This window comes from Neoarius graeffei, chromosome 2 (assembly GCF_027579695.1).
Source record: "Neoarius graeffei isolate fNeoGra1 chromosome 2, fNeoGra1.pri, whole genome shotgun sequence".
NCBI lineage: Eukaryota > Metazoa > Chordata > Actinopteri > Siluriformes > Ariidae > Neoarius > Neoarius graeffei.
The window spans coordinates 62,263,136-62,281,968 of NC_083570.1; the positions used below are offsets into that span (position 1 = coordinate 62,263,136).

At 40.4% G+C, this 18,833-nt stretch overlaps 1 protein-coding gene across 6 annotated transcripts in view; it reads left to right on the plus strand.

Annotated features, from left to right (window-relative positions):
* The window catches only part of nrcama (neuronal cell adhesion molecule a), a 183,802-nt gene that overhangs the window by 57,968 nt on the left and 107,001 nt on the right, over nt 1-18,833 (plus strand). For 5 of the 6 annotated variants that reach the window (XM_060914624.1, XM_060914618.1, XM_060914623.1 and 2 more), the window contains exon 2: nt 14,273-14,319. The gene's annotated coding sequence lies outside the window, so the exon portion shown is untranslated. Of the gene's footprint in view, nt 1-12,063; nt 12,139-14,272; nt 14,320-18,833 lie in introns of those variants that run through there. The other variant, XM_060914619.1, reaches the window with a different exon arrangement.

The window sequence follows — 18,833 nt, forward strand, 5'->3', positions numbered from 1 at the left end:
AGCCAACAATTATCCTAACCTGCATGTCTTTGGACTGTGGGGGAAACCGGAGCACCTGGAGGAAACCCATACAGAAAGGCCTCAGTCGGCTCTGGGGCTTGAACCCAGAACCTTCTTGCTGTGAGGCAAGAGTGCTAACCACTACACCACCGTGCCGCCCTAAATAGTATTTCCACAGATGCAAACAGTATAGTCCTCAAGGATAATTTTGTAGCTTATTAATAAATAATTGTATGGATAGGATATGCTTGTACATTCACATAAAATCAAAAGTAGTGTACACTGTATGAAGTTAAATGTACTGTGATACATTAAATGTACTGTGAAACCGTGATACATCACGGTATACAGTATATTTAATTGACATTTATCACAGTATCACAGTACATTTTACTCAACACTGGAATACATTCTTAAATACTGAAGCATTTAACCTATTTCAGTAGACTGCTGCACCAAAATAAATACAAATGCATACAATACAATCTAGCTGTGAGCTAGCTGTAGCACTTTCTTACAGTTCCCCTGACGGGATTCTTTCTTTAAGTTACACATTCAGCATTACAAAGTGTTAGTGGTGAAAAAAGCTTATCACCACAGCAGCAGGTCAGTCAGTATCAGTACTGCATTCTTCATTTCAGCTAATTAAACACTAACTGAAACTTAAAAAGCTAGCTAGCTAGTTAGTGTTTTGGTGCTTCCAATCCAGTAGCAAATTCGTACAGTGTTTCCTCACGCTGAGCTGGTTAACTAACCAGCGCTATCATGCAAAAGTGCATACGACATTCATAAGATTAATTTACACATATATACTCAGTGTAATAATTCATTATTTAGCAGAGGTTTATTTATCCCCAGGCTAATAGTAGTTTGAAGAGAATAGTGTTAAGGCTAGGAAGACTTTCAGTTTCTTTTTTTAAAGGTTTCTCATTTTTATCCCTTGCTGGCCGAAAGGCCAGAAGGGGGAATCATGTCGTGGTGATTTCCGTCTGGCTGTCCGTCCCGGGAAGGGTACTCACCTTCTGAAATCAACTCCTCTCACAATTTTTGGAGGAATTTCATGAAACTTGGCAGGATTCTTTGTTATATGTCGGTAGTATGCCTATTGTAATTTCGTTTTTACCAGAGTTACAGCCCTTGATTAACAAAATTATAATTTGACAATTTCATGAGGGTGTGTTTTCCTTCTGAAATCAACTCCTCTCACAATTTGTGGAGGAATTTCAGAAGGAAAACACACCCTCATGTTATATGACCCCCTTGTTATATGACAGTAATACGTATATTGCAATTTCATTTTGTTTGTGAAAATTTTACCAGAGTTTTGACCCTTGATTAAATAACTTGTACTTGACAATTTCATGAGGGCGTACGTTCTTCTGAAATCAACTCCTCTCATAATTTGTGGAGGAATTTCACCAAACTTGGCAAAAGGCTTTGTTATATGACAGTTACACGCATATTGAAATTTTGTATAATTTGGGAAGATTTTACCAGAGTTATACCCTTGATTATTAACAAACTTGTACTTTGGCAATTTCATCAGGGTGTGCTTGCTTTCTGAAATCAACTTCTCTCACAATTTTTATTATCCCCCGCTGGCCAAACGGCCCGAAGGGGGATTATGTCATGGCGATGTCCGTCTGTCTGTCCGTCCCAGGAAGGGTACTCACCTTCTGAAATCAACTCCTCTAACAATTTTTGGAGGAATTTCACAAAACTTGACAGGATTCTTTGTTATATATTGGTAATACACATATTGCAATGTCGTTCAGTTCAGTTGTATTTTACCAGAGTTGTGGTATAGTTGCCAGCAGGGGATATTGTGCTCTCAGAGCGCTCTTGTTAAAGCTAGAAAATGAACTCCCAGGCTAAAGGAACTGTAGAGTAATTCAAGCACCAGGAACGTTTGCTATAATAATGCCAATGAGACAAAGAGTATAAGAATGATATGGAATCAAATGCAGACGAAATCAGAAATGGTACAGAAAAAGTTGAATATTAATTTTTATGAAGACAGAAAGCACTGGCTTTATATAGTAGTCTCCCACACATCATGCTTTTACAAGCAGTGTTTTTGGACCACTTGTCCGATTATGCTTCAGCACATAAATTAGTGGAGAATAAGATTCTCCCTCTACAGCAGGGACAGATCAAAGAGCATGACTTAGGCCCTGAAGAGGCTCCTCATGCCATTGAATTCTCTCATTGCATTACCATCTGAATACACATCTGACATTTTCTGGAATGGCACCAAGTTACTGTGGCACTGGGCTATTTGTAAACCACATAAAAGGCCTTGGAACCTACTTATTAATGTGGGGATATGTATATGATGTTCATGATCTAGTTATAGTATGAGCACATTCTCCTGTCCTAATTGTATTAACTAAAAGGAACCGTAAGTCTATGCTTTTATGTTAACCATACAGCTGTTAAAGGAAAAATAGGATACCATTTGTTAGGTGTTTTCTTAACGTGACTCCTTTGGGTTTTGGGTGAAATATAATACAGGTTGTCTTGAGGTCTTAACCTGATGAACGACTATCCTGTGGGTGGTAAAGCAAGATTGCAGACTGCAAGGACATACAATCTATGGTAAAACTATGCCCCCTCCTTTCCTCTCTCTCTCTCTCTCTCTCTCTCTCTGTCACTTAAATCCTCAGAATTGGTAAATGATCCACTTATAGCCATGGAAACCAGTATGACCCATTCTTCTTCTTCTTCTTCTTTGTGTGCATGTATGTGTTTAACATCTATGTGTGTTTGTGAAGTAAAGAGGAGAAGGGGTTGGGTAAAATCTAGTGTTTACATTTAAAAGGCAACATGAGCTTGGATGACCCCGCCTGTCCTTTCTTTGAGATTGTAGTAGTAATTCCCTAAAGAACTCTTTACCAGTCACCTGGTTTTGTGGACTAGGTGGTACGAATAAATACCAGGTTTGTGAGAGATGAAATCAAGGTGTCGCTATTTCCTCCGAGCCAAAAGCTGCTCCAGTTTATTATAACATGTTGAACTAGAATTATCATGACAAGGGGAACATTGATATTATCTCCCTAAATCCCTTTTAAATTAACCTACATTATGCAGCTCGGAGCCAATTTTTATAGGTAATTTGTAAGCTGAAGCATGTCTATCAAATACCGTCTGGTGATAAAGACATAATTTTGGTGTACTATGGTTAAAATGATTAATAGATAGATATTAAAGGTATGAACAGTAACTACAATGAAATGAATAAACATGTTTAATATGTACATTACCGTACAAGGTTTACTGAAAGACCATGTAATTGATGTCGAGAAAATAATTAATGGACTGGTTTTGAGCAGACATCTGGAGCACTATGAGCAGTGTCCTTTAAATGGACATTAGCCCTGTTTGCACAATCCATGGGTTGTTTGTGTGCCGTGATAACAAGACAAAAAGCAAACTGTGGTGTTTTGACCAGAGCTGCTTTTGTAGGCAATGAAGGCTGGGTGTAAAGCTCGTGAGAGATATGGCCCCCTCCATAGGCCACTCGAACACACTCGAGAGCATTCAGACTCTTGTTCTGTCTCTCAGCCAATCAACAGCCTGGTCTATTTATAAGGTTGAATAGGAACTCACTATCAGAGCAGCACCTCTGAACCAGAAATAAATGTAGAGTACACACACAAACACACACACGCACGCAGTAACTGCATGTCATCCAGCCTAGTGTTTTTCTCAGTGTGTGTGTCACAGGAGGAGGAATGAACCTCAGCAGATCTTTGTGCTGCAATAATGACTTCAAGCATGATCAATCCCCCCAACTCTGTCCATGCTCACACTGTTCAACACTGCGCCCATACCTCACACACTATCAATCATCTCAACACCATGGCTGTCAGAAATGCCAGGAACATCAGAAGTACTTTTACTGAATTACTGTTTCACAAATCAAAAGCAGCAATGAGGCTTAATGAGGCGTAGGCTGAAGGAAGGTTCGAGCAGGGATCGTTGTTACCCGATTTAATCTGGTAATTTGTTTGTTTTGTGTAGATGACTGTCTGCAATGTTTGCTGAACTGGTTTTGTATCACCGAACTGCAATCTGATAAATACAATCAGTGGACCAAAATTAGACAAACACAGCTGCTTAGCTTTGCTGCCACTGTGATGTGATCTAGTGTCTGCACACCTGCAAGGAAGTATGAAGGTATGCAGTTTACTGGTATTTGTTGTCCATCTGTGCTGGTCTAACAGCAGGGTTTTTTTTTGTTTTTTGATATTTAAGGATGAAGAATAGAATCTCAATAAGTCCACAAAGGAAGGCAATTTCACTACGAACCCAAACCATCAGACTATTTGGTGTAACCATGCACAAAGATGTACACCGAAACCGGCAATGATATTAAAAAAAAAAAAAAAACTTTACAGGATTTGGTTATATAGAGCTCTGCTCATTGTGCTAGGCCATGTACACTGTGCTCTGAATAGGATTATGTTTCAGGTTTGTGCACATTTGTAAAGGGCAGTATTATCCTGGGCCAGGTGGGAAGAATAGAGACACTTTGAAAGGGAAATCGCCCACCATTGTTGCTCCGTGCAGCCATAGCTAACGGACGTCAAAAGCCTTTTTCAAATCGGTCCCCTGAACGGCAGCAATAATACCGTAGAGGAATGAGCCTTCCCATAAAGCCTTCCCAACTACCTAATCAGCAGGGCAGGATCCCCCACGACATCTGCTGTGTGCTTAGATACTGTATGAGCCGGGTCTGCTTGTGGTGGCAAGTGGCAACCCCAGTGGGAAAGGAAGTCTGGATTCGAGCCCAAGGCATTTCTTCACACATTAACAGCAGGTGTCCTGTTGATGGCTTTCACCGGCTTTTTACAGTGATGATGGAACGAGTTGGTCACTGAATGTAATGGTATTTACAGTGGAGCTCGTTTGCATTTAAATAAATGTATTGCTTGTACCTTGTACCTTCAACTACATATCTGAATTTCTTGGGATGAAAAGATGTGCTTTTTATATTATGTTGGGTTATTACAACAATCCATCAAACAACAATCTTAACAGTCTTTTGGATAGTTTATTTCTTCTAATCTTTGTTAATACTACAACTACCACTGTTATTATTACCACTACTGCTACTGCTAATAATAATGCAGCTAGCATTGCTGCCTCACAGCTCCAGGACCTTGTTTTGATCCTGAGCTTGGGTTACTGTTTGTGTAGAGTGAATGTAGATTTATTATTTATAAAAATACACTCATTAATTACAATGCATAATCTTCCAAAATCTGGCTCTAATGTACTGGGGAAAGCACCATGGTCCCAGAAAAATGAGGAAAACAGCCTAAAAATCATCAGATGCTTGCTATTTATTGCAGCTAAATGCAGTTACATTTTTAAGTAGTCATTAAATAATCATACTGAATTTAGATTGCTGTTATGATGTTTGGAAAAATAACTCTCAGACCTTCCATGTTTGCCAATGCCCTTTGGGAAAAGTCAGTGGTTAGTTGTTTTGTCAGTTAAAAGGCCTTTTTCTGTGAAAGTAAACAGGTCTTGGTGAAGTTTAGTAATACATTTAGAAAGAAGGTCGGGTTTATGAAACTGATGATGTATGCTATCCACAGGTTCATAACCCTGGAGTTACCCCCGGTGTGGCACATTTTAGTATTTTCCCTGCTCTAGCGCACCCACTTCAACTCAGAAAGGGCTGTTAATCAGGTAATTAGTCGACTCAGGTATCAGAGCACGGAAATATATTAAAATGTGTAGGACATAGTGTACTGCAGGACTAGAGCTTGGGATTGGGACCCTGTGATATATGCTATATCGCTAGCTAGTAGGGGAGAGCAGGGAGACTTGGGACAGTTTGTATTCCCATTAATTAATTTCAACCAATCAGGTTTTAGATGACATCAGAAGTTAGATGTTGCCCCTTAGAGTAACCTACTTCCTTGTAGTATGGTATGTGCAGTTAAATATTTTTGTCAACTAAAACTTGTATTTTCTACTTCGCAGTCCACCTCCATTCTATGGTGTAATGTACTGTACGCTGGTGAATTCAGGATTTGTTAGGAATTAAAGTCTGTAGCCTAGAGTTACCATATCCATAGTATTATTTATTAAACTTCAATTCTGGGTAATTTAAGGATTTTAAGTTGTTTTTTTTTTTTCAAAATTAAGGATTTTTTAAAGGATTTTAGGATTTTAACCATTTAAGGATTTTTTTTTCCCAAAATGGCCAAATCGGGAGAGTTGGGACAGTTCATGTTACAGGTTTGTTTTTGTGGTTTATAAATATAAAATTGTTTAAAAATTGTTGTTGAAAATATGGATGTGTACCTGCATGAAAATTAAACTTATTTCATTCCTTCTTGAGAATGGAACTGTTTTGTCAAGTCAGGTTTTGGGTAAACTGACATTTTTCTGTTGCTGTACCAGCATTGTGTGTTCATACAGTTCAGTTACTACAAGTTTTGATAATAAATAAAATTTAAACATGTAGGCCTAGCTATTTTATTTTTGTCCCATGTCTCCCCAATATGTCCCAAGTCTCCCAACATAATGTCTCATGTCCATCCATCCATCCATCCATCCATTATCTGCAGCCGCTTATCCTGTGCAGGGTCGCGGGCAAGCTGGAGCCTATCCCAGCTGACTATGGGCAAGAGGTGGGGTACACCCTGAACAAGTCACCAGATCATCACAGGAATGTCTCGTCTCTCAAAAAAGAATGACAGAAAACGTGAAGTCTGAAGACCAGTGTCTGTGACAAGCTGAGAAACTAAGACTGTGGTAAGAGGGTATAGTAAATACTAATGCAGTATGAATGTGACTGATACCAGGAAAGAATTTCACACAATCTACTACTTCTTCTTCTTTTGGCTGCTCTCGATTAGGGGTCACCACAGTGGATCTTTCGTCTCCGTTGCTCCCTGTCTTCCGCATCCTTCTCTACCACACTTACCACTTTCATGTCCTCTCTCACCACATCCATGTATCTCCTCTTTGCCCTTCCTCATTTTCGTTTGCCTGGCAGCTCCATCCTCAACATTCTCCTTCCAACATGCTCTGCATCTCTTCTCAGGATGTGCCCATACCATCTCAGTCTCATCTCTCTTAGCTTAATTCCTCTGATGTGCTTGTTCCTTATCCTGTCCAACCTTGTCACTCCCATCGCAAACCTTAACATCCTCAACTCCACCACCTCCAACTTTGCCTCCTGTCTCTTCCTTAAGGGTACGGCCTCCAATCCATACATCACAGCTGGTCTCACTGCTGTCTTATACATCTTACCTTTCACTTTTGCTGGGACTTTCCTCTCACAAATGACTCTGGAAATCCTTCTCCAACTGCTCCACCCTGCCTGCACTCTCTTTCTCACCTCACTATCGCAGCCCCCATTTTCCTGCACAATTGACCCTAGGTACTTGAATTCATCAACTTTTTTTACGTCTACTCCTTGCACCTTCACTACACTCTCATTCCCATTCTCACTGATGCACAACAATCTACAAAAGCTGAAAACTTGTCCCAACTGTGGACGGCATGGTGGTGTAGTGGTTAGTACTGTCGCCTCACAGCAAGAAGGTCCTGGGTTCGAGCCCTGTGGCCGGCGAGGGCCTTTCTGTGCGTAGTTTGCATGTTCTCCCCGTGTCTGCGTGGGTTTCCTCCGGGTGCTCCGGTTTTCCCCACAGTCCAAAGACATGCAGGTTAGGTTAACTGGTGACTCTAAATTGACCGTAGGTGTGAACCTGAGTGTGAACGGTTGTTTGTCTCGAGTGTGAATGGTTGTTTGAAGGTCTCACCTGTAATCAGCTGGGATAGGCTCCAGCTTGCCTGCGACAGGGGTGTAGCTAAGATTTTTCAAAGGGGGGGTCACACACTGACTGGCAGCCTGAGTACATTATGTAACAAAAAATAATTACCATTGCTAGTTTTAGGCAGCTTAGAAACCGGCTCTTCCATTATTGCTGTTTCTTCCACGTTTTCTTGATGTTGTGTTCTAGAAACGGCACACTAAATCTTAGTTTCGAAGCCACAAAATGCAATTTTGATGGAAAAAAATATATAATAAATTGCTTACCTCTCTTCACGTCAAAAGGAGGAGGAAAGTTTTGCTTGTTTTGACATGGTGAATTATTAACACGAGGAAATACTCATAATTCACAGTTAAAAAGACTGCAGCTACACTGGCAGCTTGACCATGCTTTCTAGTGCGATCATGTTGCGCTTGCGCAGAACTGTGTCAGTCCTGCGCGCCTTGGCTCGTGCACCTGAAGGCGCGCCTCGGGCTGCACACGCGCCTAACGAACTCCGGCACGCGCGCCGTTAACAAAGAACACCTGTCTTTAATCAATGAACTACGTTTGGGCTATTTCAGGACTGCAACCATGCAAGGACGATGCAAAATATTACGCCGCATCTAGTGTGCCTTACTGAGCCTTGTTTCCTGTCCCTGTTCTTGTTGACCTCCTGGTTTTTCGACTCCTGTTTCTCGTCCCTTGATCTTGTATAGTTTTGCCTCTGATATTCTGTCCGTGCCTCGATTGACCTCCTGCCTGTTTCCTTGATTACCACTTTGCCTGCTGTTTCAGACTGTTTGCCAGTTGTGTCCGTTTCACGCATGTTATGCTCATATCGCAGTGTGTATTATTTAATATATCTGCACATACAGTGCTGAGCGTAAATGAGTACACCCCCTTTGAAAAGTAACATTTTAAACAATATCTCAATGAACACAAATAATTTCCAAAATGTTGACAAGACAAAGTTTAATCAAATCAAATCAAATCAAGTTTATTTGTACAGCGCTTTTAACAATAAACATTGTCGCAAAGCAGCTTTACAGAATTTGAACGACTTAAAACATGAGCTAATTTTATCCCTAATCTATCCCCAATGAGCAAGCCTGTGGCGACGGTGGCAAGGAAAAACTCCCTCAGACGACATGAGGAAGAAACCTCGAGAGGAACCAGACTCAAAAGGGAACCCATCCTCATTTGGGCAACAACAGACAGCCTGACTATAATATTAACAGTTTTAACAGGTATAACCCTCAACTGTCCTCATGGGGCCGTCCTTCACAGGAGTGGGGCGATAAAACTCCGACCAGACACAGGGCACCAGGATGGATCAAGCAGGTCCGAGGGGCAGAAGAGGCCAGCATCTCAATCCCAGGATCAACATGTAACTCAGAGGGACAGAGGGGGGGGGAGAGAGAGAGAGAAAGAAAACATGTTGTTAGGTATGCCCTAAAAATGACAAGTATTAAATCTGTGTGGTAGGCTCGCAGAGACGAGAGTCTTTACATCAGGCATGACACACAATGGCATGTTAATATGGTAAAAAAAAATATATCATGACCTGCTCTGGCTGGATGCTTGATTGGGTGATGGGAGCACACTCCTCACCAATGATGAGATGCAGATGGGACCCTTAGGGCTGGCCAAGACAATTCAGTTACATTTCACCGGGTCTGGGACATGCGACAGAATGTCTGACGGCCGATTCCCTGCAGGCTACGATAGCCAGTCGAGGTCCACACCGTCTCCACCAAAAGATTTCCTGTTGACTCCATGTAACTCAGAGGGACAGATTTGGAGTGGGGGGGGAGAGAAAGAAAACACAGGTGGTTAGGTATGCCCGATGTCACCTGAATAAGTAGGAACAGTATACATATTGCACCGAGTACAAGCAGGGACTCCGGCAACTAACTATGACAGCATAACTAAAAGGAGAGAGCCAGAAGGTAACACAGGCATGAGGGAGCCCCGGGACATAAAGCAGCCAGCCACTGCACCGTCAACAAACTCGAGTGAGCAAGCGAGTGGGGACTGACAGCATCCATACATCCCAGTTTACCAAAACACTCTATGTCTGAGGACCCTCCAGATCTACTCCTTTACCTCATAAACATCATTAATAAAAGGCTTGACTAAACAGATATGTTTTCAGCCTAGACTTAAATGCTGAGACTGTGTCTGATTCCCGAACATTACTTGGAAGGTAGTTCCAAGTAAAGATGTTTAATATAACATCTGTTTAATTTATAATGGGAAAGTAAGGTTAATAATATAACTTAGAGTCCACATTTTTTCAGTTTTCCTCAAATTAGGGTGGTGCAAAAATGAGTACACCCCACAACAAAAACTACTACATCTGGTACTTTGTATGGCCTCCATGATTTTTAATGACAACACCAAGTCTTCTAGGCATGGAATGAACAAGTTGGCGACATTTTGCAACATCAATCTTTTTCCATTCTTCAATAATGACCTCTTTCTCATCAGAAGACGCTCCTGTCGAGGTGGTAACTTCCGTGGACGACCTGGACGTCTCTGTGAGATGGTTGCAGTTCCATCTTTCTTAAATTTTTGTACCACTTTTGCGACAGTATTCTGACTGATAAGTAAAGCTTTGCTGATCTTCTTGTAGCCTTCACCTTAGTGGTGTAAAGAAATTATTTTCTTTGGGGAATTCTGAAGAGTCAAGTTGAGCATCACTGTCCATCCAGCATCCAGTCACTAAAAGAGGTCATTGTTGAAGAATGGAAAAAGATTGATGTTGCAAAACGTCGCCAACTTGTTCATTCCATCACTCAAAAAAAAAAAACATTGGATTTACTTAACCGAGTTATGGCAACCGGTCCCACGAAACTGTGTTAATTTAGATGTATTGAATACAGTTATGTGTTGAAAAACTCAACATAACTGTATTCAATACATCTAAATTAACACAGTTTCGTGGGACCGGTTGCCATAACTCGGTTAAGTAAATCCAATGTGTTTTTTTTTTTGAGTGTAGAAGACTTGGTGCTGTCATTAAAAATCATGGAGACCATACAAAGTACTAGATGTAGTAGTTTTTGTTGTGGGGTGTACTCATTTTTGCACCACCCTAATTTGAGGAAAACTGAAAAAATGTGGAATCTAAGTTATATTATTAACCTTACTTTCCCGTTATAAGTTAAACAGATGTTATATTAAGCTTTGTCTTGTCAACATTTTGGAAATTGTGTTCATTGAGATACTGTTTAAAATGTTACTTTTCAAAGGGGGTGTACTCATTTACGTATGCTCAGCACTGTACATCCGCCTCTCCCGCACACACTCTGACAAACTGGGTTTTCGCGCCCAAACCACAGGAAGTCCATACAAGGTTATAGAAACCCTAATGAGGCTGAGGTGACAATCTAGTTAAAAAAAATGTTAGAAAAATTACAGTGGGTGCTTTTCTAATATTCTTATGCGGCTACTCAAAAAATGTATGGTCCGACAAAGAGGGGGGTCATGGGCACCCCAGGACGCGCCCCCCCCAGCTACGCCCCTGTGCGACCCTGTAGAACAGGATAAGCGGCTACAGATAATGGATGGATGGATGGATGGATGGATGGATGGTGGCTGTCCCAACTGTCCCCGCTCTCCCCTACTGGTCTGGGAAGCGCAGCAAGCTCGCCAGAAAGTTGAGGATAGACAGGAAAGGACTTTAAACACTGAAGGACTTTCAACACCAAAATGGTGGTGGTTATATATATATATATATATATATATATATATATATATATATATATATATATATATATATATATATATATATATATACAACACATAGACTGATTAATGATTTAAAATGAACGGAAATCATTCATTTTAATAGATTATGTGAGTGACATTTCCAACTCACTGCGTTACCATCCAGCTGTTCCAGATTCACCTCTGGAGTCTCAAAACATTCACATTTCTGCGCACGAGGAACAGAACTCTGTGTAGTAAGGGAATAACAAATTGATTATTGTTTAAAATATTAATAATTCTTAATGAATAATGAGTAATGTCTAAAATAAAAGGATATGGGCAGAAATTAATTTGGCTTAGAAAAAACAGCAGCATTTCAGAGAGCACTGTTTAATACAACTGGAGATCTGATTTAGGACCCAGTTGGATTCAGTTAAAGAACGAAAGAAAAGGGGTGAAAGAAAAGGAGGGACTGGGGTGGCGCACAACCTGAATGAGAGAGAGAGAGAGAGAGAGAGAGAGAGAGACTGTGTGCATCTCAGCGCACTGAAAGGCAGAGCAGGACGCAGCACTGAAGCCGGCAGCTGCAGCTCTCTGGGTGGATTAATGATGCGCACTTAGTCAGGACGACGCCAAAATAAAGGTAAAAACGACATAACGGGCTTTTTCTTCATCATATTCCGTTCATTCCAATGTAGAAACGGAGCCGTAAGGACTTTGAGCGCAGTTTTGGAGAGTCTGGCCAAGAGCAGAGCTAAGATCACACAACTTCAGACTCAGGAGCCTCTGTCGTGTCATCACTATGGTCTGGGCAGACTGGGGTTTACACACTCCCCAAAGTCCCCAAAGAGTTTTAACTATTGTGTGCACAAGTTAATTATCTTGTACGTACAAGTTATTTGTCTTGTGGGAACAAGTTAGTTATCTTGTGTATACAAATTATTTATCTTGTGGAAATAAGTTATTTGTCTTGCGTGTGCAAGTTAATTGTCTTGTGGAAACAAGTTATTTGTCTTGTGGGAACAAGTTAGTTATCTTGTGTATACAAATTATTTATCTTGCAGGAACAAGTTAGTTATCTTGTGTATACAAATTATCTTGTGGGAAAAAGTTATCTTGTGGGAACAAGTTATTTGTCTTGTATGTTCAAGTTATTTGTCTTGTGGGTAAAAGTTAATTATCTTGTGGGAAAAAGTTAATTATCTTGTATGTACAAGTTATTTGTCTTGTGGGAACAAATTATTTATCTTGTGGGAACAAATTATTTATCTTGTGTGTACAAGTTATTTGTCTTGCGGGACCAAATTATTTATCTTGTGGGAAAAAGTTAGTTATCTTGTGGGAACAAGGTATTTATCTTGTATGTATACATTACTTGTCTTGCGTGTACAAGTTATTTGTCTTGCGTGTACAAGTTTATTGTCTTGTGGAACAAGTTATGTGTCTTGTGGGAACAAGGTATTTATCCTGTATGTATACATTACTTGTCTTGCATGTACAAGTTATTTGTCTTGCGTGTACAAGTTTATTGTCTTGTGGAAACAAGTTATGTGTCTTGTGGAAACAAGTTATTTATCTTGTATGTTCAAGTTATTTGTCTTGTGGGAAAAAGTTAATTATCTTGTGGGAACAAATTAGTTATCTTGTGGGAACAAGGTATTTATCTTGGATGTATACGTTGTTTGTCTTGCATATACAAGTTAATTATCTTGTGGGAACAAGTTATTTATCTTGTGGGAATAAGTTATTTGGCTTGTGTGTACAAGTTATTCATCTTGTACACACAAGCTATGTGATTGCCTTTCAGTTAATGCGTTGATGTATGTAAATAACCAGCGCTGTAATTTCTCACTACACTTGACTCTTTTCACCTTGTTACCTGTAGTAGCTTTACCCCTCTGAAATCAGTAGAACTGTTATTGATTGCTCGTGGTGACAGTCTGCATGTTCATGATGACAAAAAGCAGTGTTGTTTGAGTTGCCTGATTCCCCTATTCACTTACCCATCTTCTATTCAGTTCAGTCGAATCCAGTTTTGTTTGTATGGCACTTTTAACAATAGATGTTTTCACAAAGCAGCTTTACAGAAATCCGTGTGGAGTATTATATTTAGATCCCCTTAGGGTAAGCCAAAGGTAACCTCAGCAAGGAAAAACTCCCTGAGACAACATGAGGAAGAAACCCGAATCAAACAGGGACATGTCCTCTTCTAGGAGAGATGAGATAGTGGGATTATTCAGTATGAACATACTTTGAGGAAGAGTCTTTGGATGAGCACAGGACAGCCGTTATGATTACAGCAGCAGTTCTTAGGTACCAAGCTGTAGAATGCAGGCAAGATTTTAATGAAGAGTTGGGTATAAACTGTTTTTGGGAGTGTGTCTGGATCAGGCACCAACATCCCATCAGGCAGCAGGAGTATACATCCAGCTTGGCAGAGAGAGACAGAGAGAATCTTATCTTACAACGGTTTCTAACGAGGCCTTGAGGCTCTTTCATCTGGGTTCTCTACATCTTGTGTGATTTTCACATGATTGTGTTTTTCAGTCATCTTTTTCATTGCTCTGGGTGTTTCATACTCACAGTTTGCATATTTTCATAATGGATAGTCGCGTATGAGCCAAAATAGGGAGTGAATCCTCTCTGCTGCTGTTCATGTATTTCTCACTGTTACTAGACCTGTATCTATGTCACTGAGCTCATTATTATTACGGTTCAGTTTTAACAAGTTCATTAGAGTTTACATTTGTTCAAAATGTATTTTCCTGTGATTTCAGGTTGCCTTCAAGCTCTGATAAAGAGGATAAGAGAGAAGAGAAGAGAGGTGAGTTCTGCGGGATTGTGTCACATCCGTTTTTTGTGATGTTCACTTGTATCATTGCTGATGTGTGATCTGATGTCATTGTGGAAAATATGTTAGATACCTGATATGTTTGAGACGTCTTGTCGTCTCATACTTGGCACAAATTCTTTCCGCGTTCTGACTCTGACTGCGCTTCACTGTGGCTGTTTATGTACAGGTAGAAGCAAGAACATGGCAAGATCCACACTATATAACTATGTTACTGATGTTATACTAAGAGCCACATGGTATACAGTACTGCGCAAAAGTCTTAGGCACATGTAAAGAAATGCTGTAGATAAAAAATGGCTTAAAAATAATGAAATGAAATGTTTCAACATTTAAAAAAAATACTATAAACAGCAGTAAGCCATAATAAATGAAACAAAGTCAGTATTTGGTGTGAGATGACCCTTTGCTTTAAAAAAAAATAGTAGTCTCAGGTACAGTTAGTGCAGTTTTATAAGGAAATGAGCTGTAGGTTTTACTGAGCATCTTACAGAACCAGCCACAGTTCTTCTGGACACTTTGTCACACTCGCTTCTTCATTTTGCACCAAAACCCAGCAGCCTTCATTATGCTTTCTTTTTTAATGTGAAAAGTGCTCTCTTATGTAATATGCTGCTCAGATACAATCTTTTTTTTTTCCCTGTAACATTTAATTTTGTGCTGGAAAACGAACGTTTGGACTCTAAAATAATAGACATGATAGACTACAACTCCCAAGCCAAGCCAAGCCAAGCAGCCTTTATTTGTCACATGTACACTCAAGCACAGACTTACAGTGGTGCTTAAAAGTTTGTGAACCCTTTAGAATTTTCTATATTTCTGCATAAGTATGACCTAAAACATCATCAGATTTTCACACAAGTCTGAAAAGTAGATAAAGAGAACCCAGTTAAACAACTGAGACAAAAATATTATACTTGGTCATTTATTTATTGAGGAAAATTATGCAATATTACATATCTGTGAGTGGCAGAAGTATGTGAACCTTTGCTTTCAGTATCTGGTGTGACCCCCTTGTGCAGCAATAACTGCAACTAAACGTTTCCGGTAACTGTTGTTCAGTCCTGCACACCGACTTAGAGGAATTTTAGCCCATTCCTCCGTACAGAACAGCTTCAACTCTGGGATGTTGGTGGGTTTCCTCACATGAACGGCTCGCTTCAGGTCCTTCCACAACATTTTGATTGGATTAAGGTCAGGACTTTGACTTGGCCATTCCAAAACATTAACTTTATTCTTCTTTAACCATTCTTTGGTAGAACGACTTGTGTGCTTAGGGTCGTTGTCTTGCTGCATGACCCACCTTCTCTTGAGATTCAGTTCATGGACAGATGTCCTGATATTTTCCTTTAGAATTCGCTGCTATAATTCAGAATTCATTGTTCCATCAATGATGGCAAGCCACCCTGGCCCAGATGCAGCAAAACAGGCCCAAACCATGATACTACCACCACCATGTTTCACAGATGGGATAAGGTTCTTATGCTGGAATGCAGAGTTTTCCTTTCTCCAAACATAATGCTTCTTATTTAAACCAAAAAGCTCTATTTTGGTCTCATCCATCCACAAAACATTTTTCCAATAGCCTTCTGGCTTGTCCACGTGATGTTTAGCAAACTGCAGACGAGCAGCAATGTTCTTTTTGGAGAGCAGTGGCTTTCTCCTTGCAACCCTGCCATGCACACCATTGTTGTTCAGTGTTCTCCTGATGGTGGACTCATGAACATTAACATTAGCCAATGTGAGAGAGGCCTTCAGTTGCTTAGAAGTTACCCTGGGGTCCTTTGTGACCTTGCCGACTATTACACGCCTTGCTCTTGGAGTGATCTTTGTTGGTCGACCGCTCCTGGGGAGGGTAACAATGGTCTTGAATTTCCTCCATTTGTACACAGTCTGTCTGACTGTGGATTGATGGAGTCCAAACTCTTTAGAGATGGTTTTGTAACCTTTTCCAGCCTGACATGAGCATCAACAATGCTTTTTCTGAGGTCCTCAGAAATCTCCTTTGTTCATGCCATGATACACTTCCACAAACATGTGTTGTGAAGATCAGACTTTGATAGATCCCTGTTCTTGAAATAAAACAGGGTGCCCACTCACCCCTGATTGTCATCCCATTGATTGAAAACACCTGACTCTAATTTCACCTTCAAATTAACTGCTAATGCTAGAGGTTCACATACTTTTGCCACTCACAGATATGTAATATTGGATCATTTTCCTCAATAAATAAATGACCAAGTATAATATTGTTGTCTCATTTGTTTAACTGGGTTCTCTTTATCTACTTTTAAGACTTGTGTGAAAATCTGATGATGTTTTAGGTCATATTTATGCAGAAATATAGAAAATTCTAAAGGGTTCACAAACTTTCAAGCACCATTGTAAGCACACAGTGAAATTTAACCTCTGCAATTAACCCATCTGAAGCAGTGAACACACACACAAATGAGCACACACACATACCCAGAGCAGTGGGCAGCTCTGCTACAGCACCCAGAGAGCAGTTGGGGGTTAGGCGCCTTGCTCAAGGGCACTTCAACCTAAGGCTGCCTCATGTTAGCCTAACCTGCATGTCTTTGGACTGTGGGGGAAACTAGAGCACCTGGAGGAAACCCACGCAGACACAGGGAGAACATGCAAACTCCTCACAGAAAGGCCCCCGTCAGCTGCTGAGCTTGAACCCAGAACCTTCTTGCTGTGAGGTGTACAGTGGTTAGCACTGTTGCTAACCACTACACCACCGTGCCATCCAAATGTTTTTGTACTGACTCGATAATGTAGAAGTCATAAAATAGAAATCTGTAACAAAGTTTATATGAAAATAAATAGGGTGCCTAAGACTTTTGCACAGTACTGTATGTCTCAACTGCAACTGCTGTATAGTACTGAGTGTGTACTGAGGTATTGTGATTCTGCTAGCATTGTTTACTTTAACTGTTCTGTCTCCTCTGTCTTTCATCTGCTTTGTGACCTTGTTTTGCTCTGACTGTTTTTAAGCATAATAGTCAATAATAATTCAGAATTCACTGCTAACTCATTTAGTGCATCAGTAAGGACAACAACAGACAGAGAAGAGACTGTGAATGTCTGTATCTGATTCAGTAGTTTCCTGCCCCGATTCTCACTGGCTTTGTTCAGTCCAGCATCCAGAATAAAAGCTTCTGAAGTTTGTTTGTCTTGTTCCTTACTTCTTCTTGATGTCTTTCATTTGTGGTTTTCTCTTTGTGTGCATTGCTAACAGCAGGAGGGCAAGGACAAGAGAGTACTGTTTACTCTGGTGTAGAATATACTTGACTGCTTAGTAGTTTAATCAGCAATTGTATTATTGTTATTATCACGGTGGTAGCTGCAGGATGTTCACTGCTATAAATCGGATGTGACCTGAAAGGCTGCGCTGAAAATCAGGAACGCTTTTTTGTATTCTTTGATCGATGTTATTCATATGCCATTTGACTGGCTGGCCTGGACATGCAGTATTTTATATTAATCTGAACTGTGTGTGGTTAATGTAGAAGAAGCCCACATTACCCTCATTCACCCTGTCTGTAAAGGAAATGCATTTAAAAAAAAAAGAACAGTCATCTTTAATCGGAAGAGAAATTCTTCGCTCCTTGTCACATAAACTGTCCTTCAAATTCTGGTTGTAGGTGAGGAGGCAGATTGGTCTCTGCAGGTGGAAAGCCAATGCGATTAACCAGCAGGATCAAGCTCAGCCATGAGCACAAAGCCTGAAGAGTAGACTGAGAGAAGAGAGGAGTCAGGAGTCAGCTGGGTGCAAGGTAGAGTTATCATATCTCAGTGGATATGATAGTGCATAATGGAGTTATAAGGTGAGGGACCGTGAGCTGTCCCAGAGTGAGCAGGCAAGACATATTCACTGTGAGTAGGAACGGGGTAATCAGTAAATTTTCCGTGATCATGCAGTAATGATGTCCTGTGGGAATGGGAGCAAAATGGCAAAGTCGAAACGTTGATCTTCCCCGTCGACCTTGTAACGTTTATAGAAATCTTTTGTTACGGCTCCAGTGGGAATCAGAACCGTCAGATTTAGACAGTCATGACGTTGCTGGCGGTGACGTAAATGATGATACAGTGATATCGCAACGGCACTCAGTATACATTCTGCCTCAGTGTAAAACAGCCAGCGACAAACTCAAAACAACAAACAAAGAAAACATCAGCAGGTATAGTGGGAGCGTCGTATCTGTGGGGGAGACGTTCCAAGATCTAACACGGATAGCTGAAACTGTGAATGGGAGCAAACCATATATCAAGCTTGTTTTTCATGTACATACTATACATACTGACGATAAAGTTTCATTTATAAACTGCACACACTGACATCAACAACAGTAAATATAATAAAATAATATAATGTAATAAAAGTTATGTGAATATGCTCTCTCTCTCTCTCTCTCTCTCTCTCTCTCTCTCTCTCTCTCTCTCATGAAACGAATGGGATTCTAATGCTTTCTCTTAATATT